The sequence below is a fragment of the Sapajus apella genome, unplaced genomic scaffold, assembly GCF_009761245.1.
Source record: "Sapajus apella isolate SASKATOON/1434 unplaced genomic scaffold, GSC_monkey_1.0 scaffold11, whole genome shotgun sequence".
In the NCBI taxonomy this organism is placed as follows: Eukaryota; Metazoa; Chordata; class Mammalia; order Primates; family Cebidae; genus Sapajus; species Sapajus apella.
Window position 1 is genome coordinate 41,361,484 of NW_022436951.1, and position 6,717 is coordinate 41,368,200.

Sequence of the window (6,717 nt, forward strand, 5' to 3'; positions counted from 1 at the left end):
CCGAGCGCGCGCGCCGCTCCGCGGCTTTAACCGCGGCTCCCGCAGCGCCCCACGCGGCCCCTGTCCGCAGCGCAGCGGCCCCGCCCCCGGCCCCGGCCCAGAGTCCCCGGAGCGGCCAGGACCCCGCCCGGCCACCCGCGAGGGCGGTCAGGGGCTGCAGCGGAGCCTGGCGGGAGTCAGCTCCGACGTCTCCCCAGGCCGTCCCGGGTCGGGGATCCCCGGTTCCAGAGGAGCCTGAGGGCCCCTCCCTTTAAAGGGCAGGACCCGCCTCCCTTGGCTGCGGGGGAGGCGGTGGGGTGTGGGCAGCCCAGGGCGGGGTCTGCGTGCAGGACCAGATCCCCGCCCTCCCGTGGCGCCCCACATGGATGAAGGACGATCATTGCCCCTCGGAAGCTGGAGGGGCCCTGCACCCCTTGCTTCGCCCTTAGCTTGGGCAGGGTCTCCGCCAACCTGTGCCTTGAGGGTGTGGGAGCCTCCCAGGGGCCTCCGGCCAGGCCACCTGCGCTGCCTTCTCCACGTGTCCAACTTAGTGGCCTGAGCTCCCGCCCTGGCCTCATCTCCAGCTCCTCCCCGTGGCTCTGGAGACCCCTCCCCCAGGCCTGGCCCCCTCCCTGCCTCCTACCCTGGCTAGGCACCCAGGGCTGTCTTCCCTATTGACCTTCAGAGGAACCATCTTCCCTCACCTCCTCCTGGAGCCCCAGTTTGCTCCTGTTTCTGGGACCCTTCTGGCTTCCCTACCCCTGAGCCTCCTTCCTGCCAAGCCTATTGCCCTGATGCAGTGTCTCTCCCCAGCCTTTCAAGAGCAAGCTCGGCGTCTGCGCCCACCCCCCCCAGCACGTCTCCAGCCTCAGTGAGTGACCTCACCTAATGCCAGGGCAGGTCCTGAACCTGGAGGTGGTGGGAGACCTCTCACCTGCCCAGACCCCACTCTGCCAGGCCTCTGCTGAGCTGGCGCAGGCCCCGCCCGGTGTCTGTGCTTACTCCCCTGGCTGGAACCCTGTGTCTCAGCTGAGCAGTGCAGACCCTGGCCGCCCGGCGCTGACCTGCACCTCTGGAGCTGACGTCCAGCCAAGCCCTTTCACCCCAGCCACTGTCTCCCATTCTCAGACCATCCTTGGGGCAGATGCTGCCATCACTCCATTTTACAGAGGCCCAGGCTGCTCAGGTGACTGAACCAGAAGCCTGCCCCAGCCCTGGCAGAGCCCCGTGTCAGCTGTCCACGGGACCTGAGCTGCAGGTGAGCGCGTGAACAAGGGTGCACAGACCCTGCTGGGAGTGGTCCTGCCTGAGACCCATTCCCAACATCCGCTGAGGAGCCCCAGTGGAGGGACTGCTTCCTGGAGGCGGGCAGCTCTGGCCCTTGGAAGAAGGCTGCATCCGGCCAGGCCCTGCCTGGGATGGGCTGGGAGTGCCCTTGGGTGTGGCATCCGGGCATCCAGCTTAAGGGCTGCCGCCTCCCTCCCAGGCTCTTCCAGCCCCTCCTCTCTCCCCTCTTCCTCACACCACCCCATGTGGTCTTTAACTCCCGACTTAGAAAGTAAAGACATCATCTCCTGTGGTCTCAGGGTCCTACTGCGTGTGTGACAATAATAGTCTTGTTACTACACGTTAGGCCAAGTAGCACACCTGAGGATGGCAGCTCTATTCCACACCTCTAGGTCCCGCCCCGACTTGAGGACTGGTGAGCCGCCCTGGGTGAAGATCTGCTGGTGGGCTCATGACCCCTGCGTGGCTGGGAGCCTTGCCTCACACACGCATGGGCCCTCCTCCCAAGACCCTGGGGAGGTCCCACTGTGGGAGGTTGGCTCAGGAGCCCCAGCCAGGTGGGGAAGGGCCATTGTGTCTCACTCCTCTGCTGGCTGACAGTCCTTGTTAAATGCAGATGTCAAGGGGACTGGGGAGGAAGTGTCCCGAGAGGGCAGTTGGAGTGGGGGCACCCATGGCACCGACACCACACGCCACAGAGCACCCAGGCTGGAGGAGCCGGTGAGGCTGGGCCTGCACTGCCTGCTGTGCCCTCACCCCCGCCTTGTCAGCTGGAACTGGGCACAGGCAGAGTCCAAACAGCGGAAACTCCTGTGTGTTCCAGTGAACTTGGGTTACCAGGCAAAGATTTTACACTTATTCTTTAACAGCTTTATTGAGATACAATTCACCCGTTAAAGTACAGAGTGTCTCCCCCATGTGTCCCACACAGGACGCCGGCAGCATACCAGGCCACGGCTTGACCCTCAGCCCCACTGGCTTGCAGATCAGGGCTGCGTGCCCTCCTTCTACGTGGGCTCAGTGTCTGGAGAGTCCTCTGAGTCCTCTGAGGCGGAGGGATGGATCCCCCAGGGCTCCTTTGGGCAGGAGCTCGGGAGTAAGAGCAGCCGATTCACCCATTCCTTCCCAGACGGTCCGGAGCTCCTCCCGGGCAGGACACACCTGACCCTCACCTCCCGAGTGTCCTCAGGGTGTTCTCGCCTGGTGGACCCACAGTGGGGATTGGGGGGCACTGCAGAGCTGAATCTGGACCCCACTCTCAGCTCAAACGGCAACCCTAAGTGGCCCCTATGCCCCCAACGCCCACTGTACTCTTCCCCCCCAACCACCATCTATGGGGGGGCACAGCCCACCTGGGGTCGCTCCAGAGCCGGAGTCACCAGCTCCAAGACCTGAGACCCCACCCCCAGGCCAGTTCACAATCCCCGAGCGCCTTAAGATGTCTGCATCATAGGGCAGCCTGGTCGCCTTCGCCATTCCACAAAGAAGGGCTTCCCTCTGCTCCCCTTGGCCTTCCTTTCTGGTGTGCCCACACCTTTGCCCTCTGCCGGCCCGCTGGGGACCACCGCGCCTTCCTGGTGCTGCCTCAGTGGTGGCCGCTGAGAGCACCCGTCCACTTTCCCTGGAGGCCTTGGGGCCAGTGTGGTTTGCTGGACGCCGTCCTCACAGGACGCCAGCTTGAGTGTCCTCTCTTGGGGTGTCTGTGGGGCAGACACCTGCCTGCCTCCTCCAGGGATGGGGGCTCTGCCAAGGAGCCTGCAGGGACTTCACCCGGCCCCCAGGTTCCACGGCTGACCTGCCTCGCCTTTCTTTCTGCGTCCGCCCGAGATGGCTGGGACCCTCTGGCGGGAGCCGCCGCTGCCCGGGGCAGGCCAGTGCACGTGGGGACATCCCACGGGTGCCCACGGCTGCCGGAGCAAGGGTCACGGGCCCCACCGGACTGCCCGGGCTCATGGAGCAGCCTGGACCCCCGAGGCCAGCGCCGTCCAGTCTGGGGGCTCAGATCTGAGCATGCAGGTGGACGCCCGGGGCCACGGTCATCCCCTCCCAACCTTTCCGGGCCGCGGAGCCCTGAGGACAGTTTCGTCGCCTATACAATCCGCTCCCAGCACGTTCGAAGGGGACCCACGGGAACCACCCAGAATCCGCCCTGCCCCGGCCCGCAGCTCCGGAGCGGCGGCCCCTCCTCCTCCTCCTCGTCCTCCGCGGGCGGGTGCCGCTGGGTCCCCACCGGGAGCATCCCAGGACCCCGGCTTGGAACAGGCGCGCGCTCTCAGGAGTCTCACCGGCTTCACTGGCTCCCACCAAGACGCCACCGTCCTGAGAGCCGGGCTTGTCCTGTTTTGTGGGCATCACTGTGGCTATGGCTGCTCCTCTGTGTGAGGGGCGTCCCTGTGTGAGGGGCGTCCCTGTGTGAGGGGCGTCCCTGTGTGAGAGATGTCTGTGGAGTGAGGGGTGTCCGTGGAGTAAGGGGCGTCCTCTGTTGCTGGGTGTCTGCGGCGTGATGTCATGGTGCAGCATGTCTGGAAGGCCTGGTGTGGCCTGTAGGGCTGAGGGCCCCACAGGGTCGTGGGGTGAGCCTCATGCTGTGCTGAGGCGCAGGATCCCAGAAATAAAGAGACAGGACACAGAAGTACAAGGAAAACGCAGCTGGGCTCCGGGGGCCACGCCACCTATGAGTGGAGTCAGGCGAGGCCCTGAATGTCCAGAAGCGTGAGTACTTATTGTGTATAGGTTAGGGGGGCAGGGCAGTGAGTGAAGTCATCTTTAAGGATGGTGATAGGGTTGTAAGCAATAAAACATGGGGTCCACCCCCATTAGGTCACCTAGGCCAGGAGGTGGACAGTGCGCAGCAAGGGGCCCATTCCCACAAAGGCAAGGGCCGTGTGCAGTAAGGGGTCCACCCCCATTAGGTCACCGAGGCTTGAAGGTGGGCCGTGCGCAGTGAAGAGGGTGCAGTGTGCGATACTTCTATCTATGGGCAAACTACTTCTAAGATTTATGGGGGATGCTTTAAGTCACATAGCGATGACAGAGCTGTCAAGGTTACCGCCACCTCCTGGCAGCTTCCAGTGGGTTCTGTGGGAAGATGCTTTTCAAGCAGCACAGTAGCAAGAGCTGCTAAAGTTCACAGTCACCAAGGTGGATTGCAGGTCTGAGGACGGCCTTCCATAAGAACTGGAGCAAGGTCCTACAACTCCTTTATCAGGAGGAGTGGCTCTCGCCCCAAGCCTGCCATACAGCGGGTATCTTTACAATACTGAACGCTGCCACCTGGGCCGTGGGTTCTTGTCCTGGTATAACTGTTTTCCCTTAAATCATGCTCTGCACTGTGTCTGCTGTAGGCATTCCTCTGATTATAAGCTGCTTATCCCTTAATTCATGCTCTGTACTGTGTCCACTCTAGGCATTCCTCCAATTATAAACTAAGATATAATTACCCGTATATATGTAGGGAAATATTCTTTAGAAACTCATACTATCAACTATTATATGATTACATATAGAGGATTATATAAAGGGAGCCTTCAAGCCCTATTTCTATAAACATGATTATATAAAAGGAAACAGCTGAGTAGTAACACTATAAAGTGAGATATTCCTCAAGCCCTAACTGTGCCAGGGCTCTGCTTAGCTCTCATTCCTCGGTGTCTATATGGCGGTTACCCACATGGCCCCCTTGTGCCCTGGCATGGGGGGCTCTTTGGAAGACACTGTCTTGGCCGGGCTGTGTCTGGAGTTGAAATGGGTGCATGTGCAGAGGACGCGCACCTCTTTGCTGCCCAGCTTTGTCCCCGTCTTTCTAGAAAAGCTGTGAGCCTCGGGACCCGAGGTGGCTGGCAAGCCTGACATTGACACTCGGTCTGGTCTCTGCGTGCCTGATGTGGGACAGAATGCTACTGTGGCTCAGTCTCGTGGCGCTTGACGGGGCCGTTTCCCGTCCCTACCCATGCTGTGTTGGCCCCGGCGGATCGGCCCCACGCAGGAGGATGGCGCCCGGGTCTGGACGTGTGCTCCCCTTCGCGTGCGTCTGTGCCTGCTCTTAGCTTTGCGGATGGATCACTGCGCTTTTAAGTGCACGGGATCCACTCAGTGTCACCTGCACACTGACTGCGTGGTTCGCGCCCACCTCTCCTTGGCTGTGCTGCCTCCGGCCGGCAGTGCTGACTCCTGAAGCGCTGGCTGCGCCTCCCATGGGCACCGGGTTTCCCTGCAGACTCACAGGCTTTGGCATTTACGGATGTCCTTCTAAGGGCTGAACAAGAAGTTCATGTGGCGGCCACACGCAAGCGCTGGCATTTCAGCTGCTCCCCGCACGCCCCGCTGTGTTGCCACGACACTAATTCTGAATCACAGGTTCGTTGTGGTATCACCTCTGGTACGTTGGCTGTTAAAACTATTAAAAGGGAGGTGGATCTGAAGCAGGCACACCTGTTTCCTGGCACACCTGGAAGGTTGCCAGACCACTGGATACTTAGAAGGATAATTCTGTATTTATCCTCAGCCATCATTCTGACTGTGTCCAAAAGGTGAATCATCTGCATCGACTATTAAATTTAATAACCATGCGCTTCTCAAGGGAAATTGCTTCAAAGAGACCCACACTGGCCACGATTTATGGTTGAGGAAACACCTCTTTCAGTTTCAGGTAAATATTTGTGCGATTCTTTCATGCAAATTTGTAATTAGAGACGCAGAAGGAAAAAAACGCACCCAATTTTGTACGCATTTGTTTTTTGGGTTTTTCTTGTTTTTATCACAGTCAAAATAAAGTGAAGTCTGTAAAAGGGCCATGCAGGCTGGGCAGCGGGGGCAGGCGGGAGGCACAATTCGTGGGCAGGAGAGAAGCCCTGAGCTCCTGGCTCCTCAGGTCGAAGCTCACCTGGGCGCACACACCCGCGCACACGTGAAACGCGGCCATCACATGTAGCGGGGCAGATGGCAGTGATGTGAGAGGCCGCCTTCCTGGAGTCCCGTGTGTGCGATCCGTTTGTTGTTTTGTGACGAAGGCTCACTCTGTCACCCAGGCCAGAGTGCAGTGGTGTGATCTTGACTCACTGCAGCCTCTGCTTCCCGGGTTCAAGTGATTCTCCTGTCTCAGCCTCCCGAGTAGCTGGGATTACAGGTGTGCACCACCAAGCCAAGGTGATTTTTGTATTTTTAGTAGAGATGGGTTTCACCATGTTGGCCAGGCCAGTCTCGAACTCCTGACCTCCGGTGGTCCTCCTGTTTCAACCTCCCAAAGTGCTGGGATTACAGGCATGAGCCACTGCACCTGGCTGTGATTTTTAAAATAACCCCGAAATCTGAGTGAGTAGTGAAGGCAGCCCAGCTGCGGAGAAAAGTGTGTGGGCGTCAATTATGATCATTGAGGTCCTCTCCACCTACACACTCGCTGTAATCTAGTGACATTTATCTTACGCCAACCTGGGGAGCGTTCGTCTCGGTCTT